Consider the following 19,348-nt stretch of genomic DNA (forward strand, 5'->3'; position numbering starts at 1 on the left):
TCCAGTGGGGATGCAGGGGGCAACATTGATCAAAGCCAGGGGATTTCTCATTCTCATGTGCTTAGACTGCACAGGGGAGAATTCCAATTCATGTAGGGATGCCTGGATTTATTTTCCACTGTAGCAGCATGATGTACAGTACCCATCTAAAAAGCAGAACGATAGTCCAACATAGCCTCCAACAGCTACTCTATAGTTGAACAGGCTACCAATTACTTCTCACTGGAAGAAGTTAAGCTACACCAATATTTCCCAGGTTTTGTTTTTTTGCCGTAGCACTACAGAGCTGGTTCAAATAATCAACGCTTGATGATTTTGTGATTATTATCCCCAGGACTGTCATGTGTGCTCCCTCTCCAGCCTCTAGGTCACCAGGCTGCTGATTATTATTGCGCACACCTGTCACCTTCGTAACACGCATCAGCACCTAATAACACATACCTGAACTTCATCACCTCCTTAATTACTTGCCCTATTTATGTAAATCCCTTTGGTTCCTTCCACCGGTGTTATTGTTTCTGGTTTGTGTGTTGTTCATGGTTTTATTATGTTTCGTTAATTTATTCAATTATTCACTCCCTGAATTTGCTTCCCAGCGCACACGTTAGAGAATAACGCCTCACCTAAGGGAAGCACCAGGGAGTGTTTTTTGGTGTTGGAAGTGATGTTGGGTCCGGGTGTCAGTACCGGATCTACCGGGGAGTCCTCAGCCGGCTCGTTGGACTCTGAAGCCTCAGTTGGTTCGTCGGACTCTCACGTATCAGCTGGCTCGTTGGGCTCCTACACCTCTTCAGGCTGTCACGCCTCAGCCGGTTCGTCTGGTGTCCGCGCCTCAGCGGAGACAACCGGTCCACTCCTGATCCCCGGGATCGTCCCCTTGGTCAGCGTCCTGCGGCTGGAGCCACATGCCAGGGAGGGGTACTGTCACGTATGCTCCCTTTCCGGCGCTCTAGGTCGCCAGGCTCCTGCGCCTCAGCCGGTTCGACAGCCTCAGCAGAAGTGACCTGTCCGCTCCTGGTCCTCGGGACCGTCCCTTTGGTCGCCGTCCTACGGCTGGAACCATGCATTGGAGAGGGGGTCCTGTCACATGCTCCCTCTCCTGCGCTTTCGGTCACCAGGCTGCTGATTATTGCGCACACCTGTCATGCGCCTCATCTGGCGTCAGTCGCTTTCAAACTAGCGATTTGGTGAAATTAGACAGTAAATCTGCTCATAGATTATGCATGTACCTACATTGACACATCCAGCCCAAAGCGGCAGGTTTAAAAAAATACTTTCTTAGTCGCCGAAGTACCAGAGCAAGTCTTTAAGAAAAAGTTAGTTTTATTTAACTAGTTACTTTGAAAAAGTACTTCACTACATCAAAATGACCTTATAAACTAGATTTCCATAAATTTATCCAGTGATGTTTGTCGACATTTAGAAAGTTTGCAGGGCTAGTAGATGCGATAATTGCATGTTCACGGTGCATTTCCATTGAACTGTCTTGTCTATAAGAACAATTGGACGTGATTGCATTACACCCCCCAAAATAAATTGTGCATTGGTAAATGTCAACAGCCTGTTTGACCAGCCCGGCAATAGGTAACTGCCAAAATAAAGGAAACACTAACATAAAGTGACATGATAGGGCGTTGCACCTCCAGGATAGAGCAGTTTGGGTGTGATGTAGCGAGCAGAATGGGGGATATGCAAAAGGTTGTTACATGTGTAACGGCAGCTATCAATTGCACAGAAAAGGGCCATCTAAGACTGAGATACAGATAATAGTGGATGAGGCTGTGAAATATCTTGTGATCACAGGACTGACATGGGAAAATGTACAGGATGACCTCAATGAGATTGAGAATCAGTCCGCCTAGGAATCATGTCTTGGTTAGTTTTATAATGGTGTTATCCTCCAATCGAATGTGAGAAGTTTGATAGCCAATGGGCAAGATTTCAAACAGTTTCTTGAGGATTTACCAGATAAACCATATGTGATATGTCTCCCGTAGACAGGGATTAAAACAACCCTATATTTTTGTTAAATTGCAGTCCATAGAGATGGGGTGGCAGCGGGAGGGGCAGGGTGTGCTACCTTTTATAAAGTGGGGGATCCCATATAGGCTTCCGGGAGAAAGAGTTGAGCAGGAGTATGTAGTGGTAGAAGTGTGGTCGGGAGAGGGGAATCTGTTAATAGTGAACTTTTACAACCCACGTAAGAGTTGATGGCCATTGGGAGTGTAGAAGGTCAAGATATGAGATGGGTGATGTGATGAGGGGATTTCGGACTGATGTAAATGGACAAGTGTTTGAGGAACTCCTGGATGAGAAAGGGCTTATGTGCCTTAATGATGGCTGGGGAACCAGGATTGACCCAGTAACTGGAATTGAATCAGCTCTGGATCTTACTCTGATCTCAAGTTCAATGGCAGGCAGATGTAGTTGGGAGAAATGGGAGGAATCTACAGGGACTATTGATCACTACCCTATCATTAATGTACTGTAGGAATGAGGGTGGGAGATACAACAGGAAATTGATTGAGGAGATGGATATTTCACAAAAAGTGGAGTGTGGTCGGTTTCAGGAGTTGAGTGAACACGGGCTGTCGGGGGTTGATCTCCGTGCAGATATAGCAACAGTGAATGATGTAGTAAGACGAGCAATAGTAGAGGCCTCAAGGCAGGTGATACCCACAGGTACAGGGGGAGAAGGAGAAAGGCAGTTCCTGGTGGACTGAAGAGTGCAGAGAAGCTGCAAAGAGTAGGAATGGTTCTTTCAAGATATTGAAAAGGTCCAATAACTACTAGCACCTGATATAGCAAGCACAAGCAGTAGTAAGGAGGACCATTAGGACAGGAAAGAGGGAGTATTGGCACCGGTTCTGATGAAACATAGGCAGGACTACCCCAGTGGGAGAGGTATTGGGGATGATTAAAAGTGGGGAGAGGGGACAGACGATATTGGAATCTCCCTGTGCTGACAAGTGGGGAAAACTGTTGCATTGAGAAACATGGAGAAGGCAGAGATTTTAGCCCAGGCATTTGTGAAGGTGCACAGATCAAATCATTTGGCAGAGAAGGGACAGTTTGTGTGTGTGAGAGAGAGAGGGTCAGAAGAGAACATCTGGGTGTCCTGGATCAGAGAGGTGGTGGAGGAGGCGCATTGCCTGCCCCTTTTACATTGGCTGAGATGAAGAGAGCGATAGTTAAAGCTGGTCTAACATCTCCTGGGAAGGATGATATGTGTTACATCATGATGGCTCATCACAGTGACACTGTAATTGGGGAAAATATTGTTCCCTTACAATAAGGTGTGTCAGGAATGGACCAGGCTGTGGTGGTGCCGATACGGACACCAGGGAAAGACCCTACTAATCCATCAAGCTATAGGCTGATAGTGTTAACATCTCTTGTCTGTAAATGTATGGAAAGGACAATAACAGAAAGGCTCACTTACTTCCCGGAGAGTAGAGGCCTATTGTCACCAGACCAAAGTTGGTTCAGAAAAGGCAGGGGAACAACGGATCCTGTACTGTCCTTAGAGTCGGACATACGGAAGGATTATGATATGATGTGGAAGGAAGGTCTGCTTATCAAACTGGAAATCATGGGGCTTGGAGGAAAAGTTAACTGGATAAAGGCCTTTCTTTTTGGACAATCAATACAAGTGAGGGTGGGGAGCTCTATGTCAGAAAGGTATGAGGGGGATAATGGTATCCCCCAGGGAAGTGTCAATAGGCCTTTTTTGTTCTCCATTATTATAGACAATGTATTCTCCAAGGTTAGACCAAATAGTGGGTGTGAGGGTTGCGTGTTGGTGGCAGGGAAGTCAGGCGCAGGAGAACGAACTTGGCATAAACGTTTAATAAATGCTGAACAAAGTCCAAAACAACCAAAATGTACAAAATAACAAAGTGGGTACAAAACCCGTCGCACACCAACACTAAATAGCACATCACATACAAACAAAACAATGTCCGACAAGGACATGAGGGGAAACAGAGGGTTAAATACACAAGAACAAGGAGAGGGACCGACTTTGGCGGAAGTCGTGACAGTACCCCACCCCCCCCCCCCGACACGCGGCTCCAGCAGCTTGTCGGCACCGACCTCGGGGACGACCCGGAGGGCGAGGCACAGGACGATCCGGATGGAGACAGTGGAAATCTTGCAGCATGGAAGGATCCAACACGTCCTCCACCAGAACACAGCATCTCTCCTCCAGACCATACCCCTCCCAGTCCACAAGGGACTGAAGTCGTCACCGCAGGAGCCTCGGTCTGACTCTGATGCCAAGGAGCCAGAACCGGGTGATACCCCAATACACACTGGAAGGGAGAAAGGTTAGTGGAGGAGTGGCGGAGCGAGTTCTTTGCCGCCCACGCCGCCCACTCCCCCGGCCGGTCCTGGCAATAAGACCTCAGGAACCTACCCACATCCTGGTTAACTCTCTCCACCTGCCCGTTACTCTCGGGGTGAAAACCAGAGGTCAGGCTGACCGAGACCCCCAAACGTTCCATGAACGCCTTCCAGACCCTAGACGTAAACTGGGGACCCTGATCAAACACTATATCCCCAGGCACCCCGTAGTGCCAGAAGACGTGTGTAAACAGGGCCTCCACAGTTTGTAGGGAGACCGGGCAAAGGGAGGAGACGCATGACTTAGAAAAACGATCCACAACGACCAGGATCGTGGTGTTTCCCTGTGAAGGTGGAAGATCAGTTAGGAAATTCACTGACAGGTGTGACCACGGCGGTTGTGGAATGGGTAAGGGTTGTAACTTACCTCTGGACAGGTGTCTAGGAGCCTTGCACTGGGTGCACACCGAGCCGGAGGAAGCATAAACCCTCATGTCCTTAGCTAAAGTGGGCCACCAGTACTTTCCACTAAGACAGCTCACCGTCTGACTGACCCCAGGATGACCAGAGGAGGGTGACGTATGGGCCCAACAGATCAGCCGGTCGCGGACAGCAGACGGAACATACAGATGCCCAGCTGGACACTGAGGGGGACCGGGCTCTGCATTTGTCCAGCTTCCACACTACCGGCACCACCAAACAAGAGGAGGGGAGTATGTGAGTGGGATCCATTGGCCGCTCCTCTGTGTCATACAGCCGGGACAATGCTTCTGCCCTAACAGTCTACTGTTCCCACAGAAGGCGAGGTCAGTACAGGTGCATCAAAGCTGGGACCGAGAGACTGAAAAACAGCTTCTATCTCAAGGCCATCAGACTGTTAAACAGCCACCACTAACATTGAGTGGCTGCTGCCAACACACTGACTCAACTCCAGCCACTTTAATAATGGGAATTGATGGGAAATGATGTAAAATATATCACTAGCCACTTTAAACAATGCTACCTAATATAATGCTTACATACCCTACATTATTCATCTCATATGTATACGTATATACTGTACTCTATATCATCTACTGCATCTTTATGTAATACATGTATCACTAGCCACTTTAACTATGCCACTTTGTTTACATACTCATCTCATATGTATATACTGTACTCGATACCATCTACTGTATCTTGCCTATGCCGCTCTGTACCATCACTCATTCATATATCTTTATGTATATATTCTTTATCCCCTTACACTTGTGTGTATAAGACAGTAGTTTTGGAATTGTTAGTTAGATTACTTGTTGGTTATTACTGCATTGTCGGAACTAGAAGTACAAGCATTTCGCTACACTCGCATTAACATCTGCTAACCATGTGTATGTGACAAATAAAATTTGATTTGATTTGATGCTCTGGGAGCCTGTTCTGTAAGAAAGGGTAAAACAAAACGGGTGAAAAACATGGCCCACCTTGCGTGGCAAAGGTTCAGTCTCCTCGCCGCCCGGATGTACTCCAGATTGCGGTGGTCAGTCCAGATGAGAAATAGGTGTCTAGCCCCCTCAAGCCAATGTCTCCACGCCTTCAGGGCCCTGACGACAGCCAACAACTCCCGGTCCCCCACATCATAGTTTCGCTCCGCCGGGCTGAGCGTCTTCTTCGAGAAGACACAAGGGCGAAGCTTCAGTGGCGTACCCGAGCGCTGAGAGAGCACCGCTCCTATCCCAGCCTCGGACGCGTCCACCTCCACTATGAACGCCAAAGAGGGATCCGGATGGGCCAGCACGGGAGCCGAGGTAAACGGAGCCCTCAGGTGACTGAAAGCACAGTCCGCCTCAGCTGTCCACTGCAAGTGCACCGGGCCCCCCTTCAGCATTGAAGTAATGGGAGCCGCTACCTTGACCAAAACCCCGGATAAACCTTCGGTAGTAGTTGGCAAACCCTAACAATCGCTGCACCTCCTTAACCGTGGTGGGAGTCGGCCAATTACGCACTCCTGCAATGCGGTCACTCTCCATCTCTACACCTGACGTGGAAATGCGATACCCTAGGAAGGAGATAGACTGTTGGTCTTGCTCCAACAGGCGACCAAGCACTTTGCGCACCAGGGACACATGCTCGGCGAGTATAGCGGAGTATATCAAAATGTCATCAATATACCCTGCCCATGCAGGTCCCTGAAAATCTCGTCTACAAAGGCTTGGAAGGCTGATGTCGCATTCATCAACCCGTACGGCATGACGAGGTACTCATAGTGCCCAGAGGTGGTACTGAAAGCCGTCTTCCACTCGTCTCCCTCTCGGATACGCACCAGGTTGTTAGCGCTCCTGAGATCTAGTTTGGTGAAGAAGCGCGCCCCGTGCATTGACTCCATCGCTGTGGCTATGAGCTGTAGTGGGTAACTATATCTCACCGTGATCTGATTTAGACCCCAGTAGTCAATACATGGACACAGACCTCCCTCTTTCTTCTTCACAAAAAATAATATTGAGGGGACTGGTGAAGTGGAGAACCGAATGTACCCCTAAGGCAGGGATTCGGAGACATATGTTTCCATAGCCTCCGTCTCTGCCTGTGAGAGGGGATACACGTGACTCCTTGGAAGTGCAGCGTCTACCAGGAGATCTATCACACAATTGCCCCGTCGATGAGGTGGTAATTGAGCCGCCTTCTTTTTAGGGAAGGAGAGAGCCAAATCGGCATATTCAGGGGGAATGCGCACGGTGGAGACCTGGTCTGGACTCTCCACCGTTGTAGCATCAACGGAAATCCCTAAACACCTACCTGAGCACTCTCGCGACCACCCTGTGAGAGTCCTCTGTGGCCAAGAAACAGCGGGGTTATGACAAGCTAACCAGGGTAGGCCCAGCAACATGGGAAAAGCAGGAGAGTCAATAAGGAAAATACAAATTTTGACTCCCCTGCGTCACCATGCCCAAAGGAGCGGTGACCTCCCTAATTAAACCTGACCCTAATGGTTGACTATCTAAGGCATGAACGGGGAAGGGCACATCCACGGGAACAATGGGGGTCCCTAAACTGTGACCTAACGCTCTATCAATAAAATTCCCAGCCTCGCCTGAATCTACGAACTCCTTATTCTGGGAATGCAGGGAAAACTCAGGAAAAGTGACAGACACAAACATATGTGCAACAGAGGACTCTGGGTGAGAATGGTGCCAGCTCACCTGGGGTGACGCCAGAGTGCCCTGTCTGATGCCTCGATACCCAGAAGAACCAACCCGGCACCGACAAGCAGTGTGACCTCTGCGGCCACAGATGGTGCACGAGCAGAAACCCCCTCCGGTCTCCCTGCGCACCGTCCCTCCCAGCTCCATGGGTATTGGAGGGGGGGTGTGGGAGGATGGAACCACCAGACCCCGATCTGGACGTCCGCGAGTAGCCAGCAGGTTGTCCACCCGGATGGACAGGTCCACCAGTTGGTCGGAAGTGAGGGTGGTGTCTCTGCAGGCCAGCTCCCGACGGACGTCCCCGCGCAGAATGCGTGGTAGAGGAGCTCGCCCGCTGCTCTGCCCTCGGGCGGGTGGTCGAAAACTGCCATTTTTTCCTCCTCAAATGGTCCAACGCCGCTTCTTCCTCGCTCCACATAGCGTTTGCCCACTCCAGGAGTTTCCCGGTGAGGCACGAGACGAGGGTGGACACCCTCTTACGGTCCGATGGAGCTGGTTGGACCGTGGCCAGATAGAGGTTTAGTTAGAGGAGGAAACCCTGGCAGTTGGCAGCACTCTCGTCATACTCCTGTGGCATGGAGAGACGGATCCCACTGGGTTCAGGCGGGAAAGGAGCGCTCAGGATAGACCCCGGTTGTGCTGGTGGTGGCATTGGAAGAACTCCCTGTCTCTCCCAGCGGTCCATTGTCTGGACAACGTGATCCATGGTGGCACCCAGATGGTAAATCATTACCGCAGGCTCCTGGACGCGTTCCTCCACCTCCATGACCAGGGTACCTTCTTCTGATGACTCCATAGGTGGTCGGAGATTCTGTAAGGGGTGCGTGTTGGTGGCAGGGAAGTCAGGCGCAGGAGAACGAACTTGGTATAAATGGAGTTGTTTAATAAATGCTGACCAATCTCCAAAACAACCAAATGTACAAAATAACAAAGTGGGTACAAAACCCGTTGCACACCAACACTAAATAGCACATCACATACAAACAAAAAATCTCCGACAAGGACATGAGGGGAAACACACAAGATGTAATTGATGGGATTGGAACCAGGTGTGAAGGAAGACAAGACAAAACCAATGGAAAATGAAAAATTGATCAGTGATGGCTAGAAGGTCGGTGACGTCGACCGCCGAACACCGCCTGAACAAGGAGAGGGACCGACTTCAGTAGAAGTCGTGACAATGGGAGGTCTTTGTTTACCGATGATGGGGCACTGTGGAAGAGAGGGAGAAATATTCCCAATATAGCCGGAAGAGTTCAAGAAGCGATATGACAAGTTGATCAGTGGTGCCTCAGGTGGGTCTTCAAGTTCACCATTGAGAAAGCACAATGAAGACTTTATAGAAGGAAGTTTGGGGAGGAAATATGCCTGAAGCTGTATGGGCATTTAGGTTCCTGGGGGTCTGGTTTGACACCTCAATGACGTGGATGGAGCATATTAACAGAGTAGTTGTCAAAGGAAATAAAATATTGAATGTGATGCATTGTCTGTCAGGAATGGAGTTGGGGCTGGATAGAATGGCGTTGAAAATGCAATATATAGCGCTGAATACAATTTTGGGTGGAAAGGTAGGTGTTGTTATGGTGAGAGAGATGGGATTGTTTGAGAAGGAGTTCAGCCCCTCTGTGGTGCTTCCTGCTATCCCACCTTGGTTGATCCCTCAGCCAATGCTAGACCTAGGGTTGCTTGAGAGGGTAAAGGTTGGTAAGTAAGGAGTAGATCCAGTAAATATTGTAAGTGAACACTTTAGAACACAGTACTATGCTTTCTTGAATATACTGTATTCGCTGATGGCTCTAAAGACCCTAAAACAGGGAGGATAGGTGCTTCTTTTAGTGTTTAAGGTTGCAGTGACAAAAAGGATAATTTATCTCAAATCAATCAAAATCAAATCAAATTCTATTTGTCACAGGCGACGAATACAACAGGTGTAGACCTGACAGTGAAATGCTTACTTACAAGCCCTTATTAACTAACAATGCAGTTTTAAGAAGAAAAAAAATATAGAAATATAACAATTTGCCGTGCGGTAGCAGAGAGAACAGTCTATGACTAGGGTGGCTGGAGTCCTTGACAATTGTTTGGGCCTTCCTCTGACACCGCCTGGTATAGAGGTCCTAGATGGCAGGAAGCTTGGACCCAGTGATGTACTGGGCCATACGCACTACCCTCTGTAGGACCTAGATGGTGCCGCTGTAGTATTTTTGAGGATCTGGGAACCCATGCCAAATATTTTCAGACTCCTGTGGGGGAATAAGCGGTGTCGTGCCCTCTTCACAACTGTCTTTGGAGCATGATAGTTTGTTGGGGATGTGAACACCAACATGAAGCTCTCAACCTGCTACACTACAGCCCAGTCGATGAGAATGGGGGCGTGCTCGGTCCTCCTTTTTCTGTAGTCCACAATCATCTCCTTTGTCTTGACCACGTTGAGGGAGGGGCTGTTATCCTGGCACCACACTACTAGGTCTTTGACCTCCTCCATATAGGCCGTCTCATCGTTGTCAGTGATCAGGCCACTGTTGTGTCGTTGGCAAACTTAATGATGGTGTTGGAGTCGTGCTTGGCCATGCAGTCATGGGTGAACAGAGAGTACAGGAGGGACTGAGCTTGGACCCCTGTGTTGAGGATCAGTGTGGCAGGTGTGATGTTACATACCGTTACGACCTTGGGGCGGCATGTCAGGAAGTTCAGGATCCAGTTGCAGAGGGAGGAATTTAGTCCCAGGGTCCTTAGGTTAGTGATGAGTTTGATGGCAATATGGTGTTGAATGCTGAGCTGTTGTTTTTATTTTTAAAATGTTTAATTTCACCTTTATTTAACCAGGTAGGCAAGTTGAGAACAAGTTCTCATTTACAATTGCGACCTGGCCAAGATAAAGCAAAGCAGTTCAACACATACAACGACACAGGGTTACACATGGAGTAAAACAAACATACAGTCAATAATACAGTATAAACAAGTCTACATACGATGTGAGCAAATGAGGTGAGATAAGGGAGGCAAAAAAAGGCCATGGTGGCAAAGTAAATACAATATAGTAAGTAAAACACTGGAATGGTAGATTTGCAATGGAAGAATGTGGAAGGTAGAAATAAAAATAATGGGGTGCAAAGGAGCAAAATAAATTAATTAATTAAATACAGTAGGGAAAGAGGTAGTTGTTTGGGCTAAATTATAGGTGGGCTATGTACAGGTGCAGTAATCTGTGAGCTGCTCTGACAGTTGGTGCTTAAAGCTAGTGAGGGAGATAAGTGTTTCCAGTTTCAGAGATTTTTGTAGTTCGTTCCAGTCATTGGCAGCAGAGAACTGGAAGGAGAGGCGGCCAAAGAAAGAATTGGTTTTGGGGGTGACAAGAGAGATATACCTGCTGGAGCGTGTGCTACAGGTGGGAGATGCTATGGTGACCAGTGAGCTGAGATAAGGGGTGACATTACCTAGCAGGGTCTTGTAGATGACATGGAGCCAGTGGGTTTGGCAACGAGTATGAAGCGAGGGCCAGCCAACCAGAGCGTACAGGTCGCAATGTTGGGTAGTATATGGGGCTTTGGTGACAAAACGGATTGCACTGTGATAGGCTGCATCCAATTTGTTGAGTAGGGTATTGGAGGCTATTTTGTAAATGACATCGCCAAAGTCGAGGATTGGTAGGATGGTCAGTTTTACAAGGGTATGTTTGGCAGCATGAGTGAAGGATGCTTTGTTGCGAAATAGGAAGCCAATTCTAGATGTCAATGAATAGCATTCTCACGTAGGTGTTCCTTTTGTCCAGGTGGGAAAGGGCAGTGTGGAGTGCAATAGAGATTGCATCATCTGTGGATCTGTTGGGGCGGAATGCAAATTGGTGTGGGTCTAGAATTTCTGGGATAATGGTGTTGATGTGAGCCATGACCAGCCTTTCAAAGCACTTCATGGCTACAGACTTGAGTGCTACGGGTCGGTAGTAATTTAGGCAGGTTACCTTGGTGTTCTTGGGCACAGGGACTATGGTGGGCTGCTTGAAACATGTTGGCATTATGGATTTGGTCAGGAACAGGTTGAAAATGTCAGTGAAGACACTTGCCAGTTGGTCAGCGCATGCTCGGAGTACACATCCTGGTAATCCGTCTGGCCCTGCAACCTGTTTAAAGGTCTTAATTACATTGGCTACAGAGAGTGTGATCACATAGTCATCCAGAACAGCTGGTGCTCTCATGTATGCTTTAGTGTTGCTTGCCTCAAAGTGAGCATAGAAGTTATTTAGTTTGTCTGGTAAGCTCGTGTCACTGGGCAGCAGGCGGCTGTGCTTCCCTTTGTAGTCCGTAATAGTTTGCAAGCCCTGCCACATCCTACGAGCAGTACAATTCAATCTTAGTCCTGTTTTGATGCTTTGCCTGTTTAATGGTTTGTCGTAGCTCTACCCTTTAGTTCAGTGTGGATGTTACCTGTAATCCATGGCTTCTGGTTTGGGTATGTATGTACAGTCACTGTGGGGACGACGTCATTGATGCACTTATTGATGAAACCAGTGACTGATGTGATGTACTCCTCAATGCCATCGGAAGAATCCCAGAACTTATTCAAGGCTGTGCTGGCAAAACAGTCCTATAGCTTAGCACCTGTGTCCTCTGACCACTTCCTTATTGAGTGAATCACTGGTACTTCCTGCTTTAGTTTTTGGTTGTAAGCAGGAAAAGAGGATAGAGTTATGGTCAGATTTTCCAAATGGAGGGCAAGAGAGATCCTTGTACGTGTCTCTGTGTGTGGAGTAAAGGTGGTCTAGATTTTTTCCCCTCTGGTTGCACATTGAATATGCTGGTAGAAATGATGTAAAATGGATTTAAATTTCCCTGCATCCAAGTCCCCAGCCACTAGGAGTGCCGCCTCTGGATGAGCATTTTCCTGGATGAGCATTACAGATCGTTGAGTGCCATCTTAGTGCCAGCATCGGTTTGTGGTGGTAAATAGACAGCCATGGAAAATATAGATAAAAACTATCTTGGTAAATAGTGTATACACAATGGAGTTTCTGGCCATACTCTTGGCTGCAGAGTGGGTGGAGGATGTGAGGACACAGCAATATGCTACTGTTATTTTTCACTGTCTATTTACTGTTGTTTTTTTTATTTCTTTACTTATCTATTGTTCACCTAATACCTATTTTTTAAAACTTAAAGATTGCACTGTTGGTTAGGGCCTGTAAGTAAGCATTTCACAGTTGTATTCAGTGCACGTGACAAATACACTTTGATTTGATTTGACAGACAGGCGGGGGAAGAGGTGAGGCCAGACAGGGTAGTCATCTTTTCTGACTTCTGTGCAGCACTGATGAGCTTAAATTAATTCATGTCACAGAGCAGACAAGATGTATTGTATGAGATTCTGCAGTGCCTGTTTAGATTGAAACACATGGGGGGTATTTGTGAGGTTCCTCTGGGTGTCAGCTCATGTGGGAGTTGAAGGGAATGAGGAGGTGGATGTTCTCAAACATCCTAATGTTGACATGGAAATGCCAATAAGAAAAGCAGAAGCCAAGGGACTAATAAGAACAGTAGTCAAAAACAAATGGAACAGGGAGGGAAAGGGAAGACACCTGTGTAAGATCCAGGAGAAGGTGGGGGCAGGGAGGTCCTCAGGTCGAGAGATAACTTTTTAAAAGATTCGTTCCATGTTTATTTCACTTTTGTATATTATCTACTTCACTTGCTTTGGCAATGTTAACATATGTTTCCCATGCCACAAAAGCCCCTTGAATTGAATTAATGACAAATAAAACTCTAATATACCTTGATTAGATAAGTATTCACCCACCTCAATACATGTCAATACATGGCAGAAACACCTTTGGCAGTGATTGCAGCTGTGTGTCTTCCTGGGTAAGTCTCATAAGAGCAGATTTATGTCAAAACTGTATTCAAGAGAATTCAAGAGAATGTCATATGGTCAGATGAAACCAAAATATAACTTTTTGGTAAAAACGCAACTCGTCGTGTTTGGAGGACAAGGAATGCTGAGTTGTATCCAAAGAACACCGTACCTACTGTGAAGCATGGGGGTGGAAACATCATGCTTTGTGACTGTTTTTCTGCAAAGGGACCAGGACGACTGATCCGTGTAAAGGAAAGAATGGGGCCATGTATCGTGAGATTTTGAGTGAAAACCTCCTTCCATTAGCAAGGGCATTGAAGATGAAATGTGGCTGGGTCTTTCAGCATGACAATGATCCCAAACACACTGCCCGGGCAACGAAGGAGTGGCTTCGTAAGAAGCATTTCATGGTCCTGGAGTGGCCTAGCCAGTCTCCAGATCTCAACCCCATAGAAAATCTTTGGAGGGAGTTGAAAGTCTGTGTTGCCCAGCAACAGCACCAAAACATCACTGCTCTAGAGGAGATCTGCATGGAGGAATGGGCCAAAATACCAGCAACAGTGTGTGAAAACCTTGTGAAGACTTACAGAAAACGTTTTACCGCTGTCATTGCCAACAAAGGGTATATAACACAATATTGAGATAAACTTTTGTTTTTGACCAAATACTTATTTTCCACCATAATTTGCAAATAAATTCATTAAAAATCCTACAATGTGATTTTCTGTATTTTTTTTCTCATTTTGTCTGTCATAGTTGAAGTGTACCTATGATGAAAATCACAGGCCCCTCATCTTTTTAATTAAGAGAACTTGCACAATTGGTGGCTGACTAAATACTTTTTTGCCACACTGTATATTATGACAGACCAGCTAGATCTACTGTCTTTATTATATTACAGCAGACCAGCTGTATCTACTGTCTCCATTTCACTTTGGCCATTGTGGGCCTGCCCTCCCCTCAACAGCCTCAAATAGGCTATTGCATATGGGGGTGGGGTGAGGTGGAGCCGCAGACACGCATCTCTGCCATGCTCCCTCTAATCCACAATATGTACAGTGCCTTGCGAAAGTATTCGCCCCCCTTGAACTTTGCGACCTTTTGCCACATTTCAGGCTTCAAACATAAAGATATAAAACTGTATTTTTTTGTGAAGAATCAACAACAAGTGGGACACAATCATGAAGTGGAACGACATTTATTGGATATTTCAAACTTTTTTAACAAATCAAAAACTGAAAAATTTTGGGCGTGCAAAATTATTCAGCCCCTTTACTTTCAGTGCAGCAAACTCTCTCCAGAAGTTCAGTGAGGATCTCTGAATGATCCATTGTTGACCTAAATGACTAATGATGATAAATACAATCCACCTGTGTGTAATCAAGTCTCCGTATAAATGCACCTGCACTGTGATTGTCTCAGAGGTCCATTAAAAGCGCAGAGAGCATCATGAAGAACAAGGAACACACCAGGCAGGTCCGAGATAGAAGAAGTTTGTGAAGAAGTTTAAAGCCGGATTTGGATACAAAAAGATTTCCCAAGCTTTAAACATCCCAAGGAGCACTGTGCAAGCGATAATATTGAAATGGAAGGAGTATCAGACCACTGCAAATCTACCAAGACCTGGTCGTCCCTCTAAACTTTCAGCTCATACAAGGAGAAGGCTGATGCAGCCAAGAGGCCCATGATCACTCTGGATGAACTGCAGAGATCTACAGCTGAGGTGGGAGACTCTGTCCATAGGACAACAATCAGTCGTATATTGCACAAATCTGGCCTTTATGGAAGAGTGGCAAGAAGAAAGCCATTTCTTAAAGATATCCATAAAAAGTGTAGTTTAAAGTTTGCCACAAGCCACCTGGTATACACACCAAACATGTGGAAGAAGGTTCTCTGGTCAGATGAAACCAAAATTGAACTTTTTGGCAACAATGCAAAACGTTATGTTTGGCGTAAAAGCAACACAGCTCATCACCCTGAACACACCATCCCCACTGTCAAACATGGTGGTGGCAGCATCATGGTTTGGGCCTGCTTTTCTTCAGCAGGGACAGGGAAGATGGTTAAAATTGATGGGAAGATGGATGGAGCCAAATACAGGACCATTCTGGAAGAAAACCTGATGAGTCTGCAAAAGACTTGAACCTGGGACGTAGATTTGTCTTCCAACAAGACAATGATCCAAAACATAAAGCAACATCTACAATGGAATGGTTCAAAAATAAACATATCCAGGTGTTAGAATGGCCAAGTCAAAGTCCAGACCTGAATCCAATCGAGAATCTGTGGAAAGAACTGAAAACTGCTGTTCACAAATGCTCTCCATCCAACCTCACTGAGCTCGAGCTGTTTTGCAAGGAGGAATGGGAAAAAATTTCAGTCTCTCGATGTGCAAAATTGATAGAGATATACCCCAAGCGACTTACAGTTGTAATCGCAGCAAAAGGTGGCGCTACAAAGTATTAACTTAAGGGGGCTGAATAATTTTGCACGCCCAATTTTTCAGTTTTTGATTTGTTAAAAAAGTTTGAAATATCCAATAAATGTCGTTCCACTTCATGATTGTGTCCCACTTGATGTTGATTCTTCACAAAAAAAATTACGTTTTATATCTTTATGTTTGAAGCCTGAAATGTGGCAAAAGGTCGCAAAGTTCAAGGGGGCCGAATACTTTCGCAAGGCACTGTATAAACAGCTGAAGATGCGCATTACCAAAATAGTGCTGTGCGTAACATGCGCTGCTCCTTCCAGTATGAATCTTCAATGGCGAATGACCCTCTTTATGCCGGAGTTTACTACATGGGTTGGTCTTCCAAACACATAACCATTACATATTGCCGTTTACCTTTTTTATTTTTTTTTTATTTTTATTTTTTATTTTTTTTTTATTTTTATTTCACCTTTATTTAACCAGGTAGGCTAGTTGAGAACAAGTTCTCATTTGCAACTGCGACCTGGCCAAGATAAAGCATAGCAGTGTGAACAGACAACACAGAGTTACACATGGAGTAAACAATTAGCAAGTCAATAACACAGTAGAAAAAAATGGGCAGTCTATATACAATGTGTGCAAAAGGCATGAGGAGGTAGGCGAATAATTCAATTTTGCAGATTAACACTGGAGTGATAAATGATCAGATGGGCATGTAGAAAAGTAAATAAATAAAAACAGTATAAAAAAAGTATGGGAATGAGGTAGGTGAAAAAGGGTGAGCTATTTACCTATAGACTATGTACAGCTGCAGCGATCGGTTAGCTGCTCGGATAGCTGATGTTTGAAGTTGGTGAGGGAGATAAAAGTCTCCAACTTCAGCGATTTTTGTAATTCGTTCCAGTCACAGGCAGCAGAGTACTGGAACGAAAGGCGGCCAAATGAGGTGTTGGCTTTAGGGATGATCAGTGAGATACACCTGCTGGAGCGCGTGCTACGGATGGGTGTTGCCATCGTGACCAGTGAACTGAGATAAGGCGGAGCTTTACCTAGCATGGACTTGTAAATGACCTGGAGCCAGTGGGTCTCGAATATGTAGTTAGAGCATACAAGTCGCAGTGGTGGGTGGTATAAGGTGCTTTAGTGACAAAACGGATGGCACTGTGATAGACTGCATCCAGTTTGCTGAGTAGAGTGTTGGAAGCCATTTTGTAGATGACATGACGAAGTCGAGGATCGGTAGGATAGTCAGTTTTACTAGGGTAAGCTTGGCAGCGTGAGTGAAGGAGGCTTTGTTGCGGAATAGAAAGCCGACTCTGGATTTGATTTTTGATTGAGATGTTTGATGAGTCTGGAAGGAGAGTTTGCAGTCTAGCCAGACACCTAGGTACTTATAGATGTCCACATATTCAAGGTTGGAACCATCCAGGGTGGTGATGCTAGTCGGGCATGCGGGTGCAGGCAGCGATCGGTTGAAAAGCATGCATTTGGTTTTACTCGCGTTTAAGAGCAGTTGGAGGCCACGGAAGGAGTGCTGTATGGCATTGAAGCTCGTTTGAGGTTTGATAGCACAGTGTCCAATGACGGGCCGAAAGTATATAGAATGGTGTCGTCTGCGTAGAGGTGGATCAGGGAATCGCCCGCAGCAAGAGCAACATCATTGATATATACAGAGAAAAGAGTCGGCCCGAGAATTGAACCCTGTGGCACCCCCATAGAGACTGCCAGAGGACCGGACAGCATGCCCTCTGATTTGACACACTGAACTCTGTCTGCAAAGTAATTGGTGAACCAGGCAAGGCAGTCATCCGAAAAACCGAGGCTGTTGAGTCTGCCGATAAGAATTTGGTGATTGACAGAGTCGAAAGCCTTGGCGAGGTCGATGAAGACGGCTGCACAGTACTGTCTTTTATCGATGGCGGTTATGATATAATTTAGTACCTTGAGTGTGACCGGCTCGGAAACCAGATTGCACAGCGGAGAAGGTACGGTGGGATTCGAGATGGTCAGTGACCTGTTTGTTGACTTGGCTTTCGAAGACCTTAGATAGGCAGGGCAGGATGGATATAGGTCTATAGCAGTTTGGGTCCAGGGTGTCTCCTCCTTTGAAGAGGGGGATGACTGCGGCAGCTTTCAATCCTTGGGGATCTCAGACGATATGAAAGAGAGGTTGAACAGGCTGGTAATAGGGGTTGCGACAATGGCGGCAGATAGTTTCAGAAATAGCGGGTCCAGATTGTCAAGCCCAGCTGATTTGTACGGGTCCAGGTTTTGCAGCTCTTTCAGAACATCTGCTATCTGGATTTGGGTAAAGGAGAACCTGGAGAGGCTTGGGTGAGGAACTACGGGGGGCGGAGCTGTTGGCCGAGGTTGGAGTAGCCAGGCGGAAGGCATGGCCAGCCGTTGAGAAGTGCTTATTGAAGTTTTCGATAATCATGGATTTATCGGTGGAGACCGTGTTTCCTAGCCTCAGTGCAGTGGGCAGCTGGGAGGAGGTGCTCTTGTTCTCCATGGACTTCACAGTGTCCCAGAACTTTTTGGAGTTGGAGCTACAGGATGCAAACTTTTGCCTGAAGAAGCTGGCCTTAGCTTTCCTGACTGACTGCGTGTATTGGTTCCTGACTTCCTGAACAGTTGCATATCACGGGGGCTATTCGATGCTATTGCAGTCCGCCACAGGATGTTTTTGTGCTGGTCGAGGGCAGTCAGGTCTGGAGTGAACCAAGGGCTGTATCTGTTCTTGGTTCTGCATTTTTGAACGGAGCATGCTTATCCAAAATGGTGAGGAAGTTACTTTTAAAGAATGACCAGGCATCCTCAACTGACGGGATGAGGTCAATGTCCTTCCAGGATACACGGGCCAGGTCGATTAGAAAGGCCTGCTCACAGAAGTGTTTTAGGGAGCGTTTGACAGTGATGAGGGGTGGTCGTTTGACTGCGGCTCCGTGGCGGATACAGGCGATGAGGCAGTGATCGCTGAGATCCTGGTTGAAGACAGCGGAGGTATATTTGGAGGGCCAGTTGGTCAGGATGACGTCTATGAGGGTGCCCTTGTTTACAGAGTTAGGGTTGTACCTGGTGGGTTCCTTGATGATTTGCGTGAGATTGAGGGCATCTAGCTTAGATTGTAGGACTGCCGGGGTGTTAAGCATATCTCAGCTCATTGGCTATCGAACAAGCTAGATTTCAAGACAATCAGTGGTCATTGGGTTAAAATACAGTCAATCAACGAAACAGAGGTCATATCATTGGTGCACAATGATGTCATTACTTGTTGTCTTCAAATCGGTTTCTTTCAGTCAACACGTTCCGCGAAATGACCCATCACGTTTGGTTGTGTTACAAACAACCAGTTGATTGCAATGAAACCAAACATGACTGGAAAAGTCACGTTTAGTATGTGTATTTACATCGAATGTGTCTTTGAAAATTGAATGAGACGGAATTCACGACACAAGCGGTTCGTGTTAGGCTATAAAAATGGATTTTATCAAACAAAAGACCATTCATTGTGTAACAATGAGCATTGGGATTGCAAACA

At 46.5% G+C, this 19,348-nt stretch overlaps 1 long non-coding RNA gene across 2 annotated transcripts in view; it reads left to right on the plus strand.

Annotated features, from left to right (window-relative positions):
- LOC127915209 (uncharacterized) overlaps positions 1–19,348 on the plus strand; it is a 54,560-nt gene that overhangs the window by 8,123 nt on the left and 27,089 nt on the right. The gene's annotated exons all lie outside the window — the stretch shown is intronic.

The sequence above is a fragment of the Oncorhynchus keta genome, chromosome 34 (assembly GCF_023373465.1).
Source record: "Oncorhynchus keta strain PuntledgeMale-10-30-2019 chromosome 34, Oket_V2, whole genome shotgun sequence".
NCBI lineage: Eukaryota > Metazoa > Chordata > Actinopteri > Salmoniformes > Salmonidae > Oncorhynchus > Oncorhynchus keta.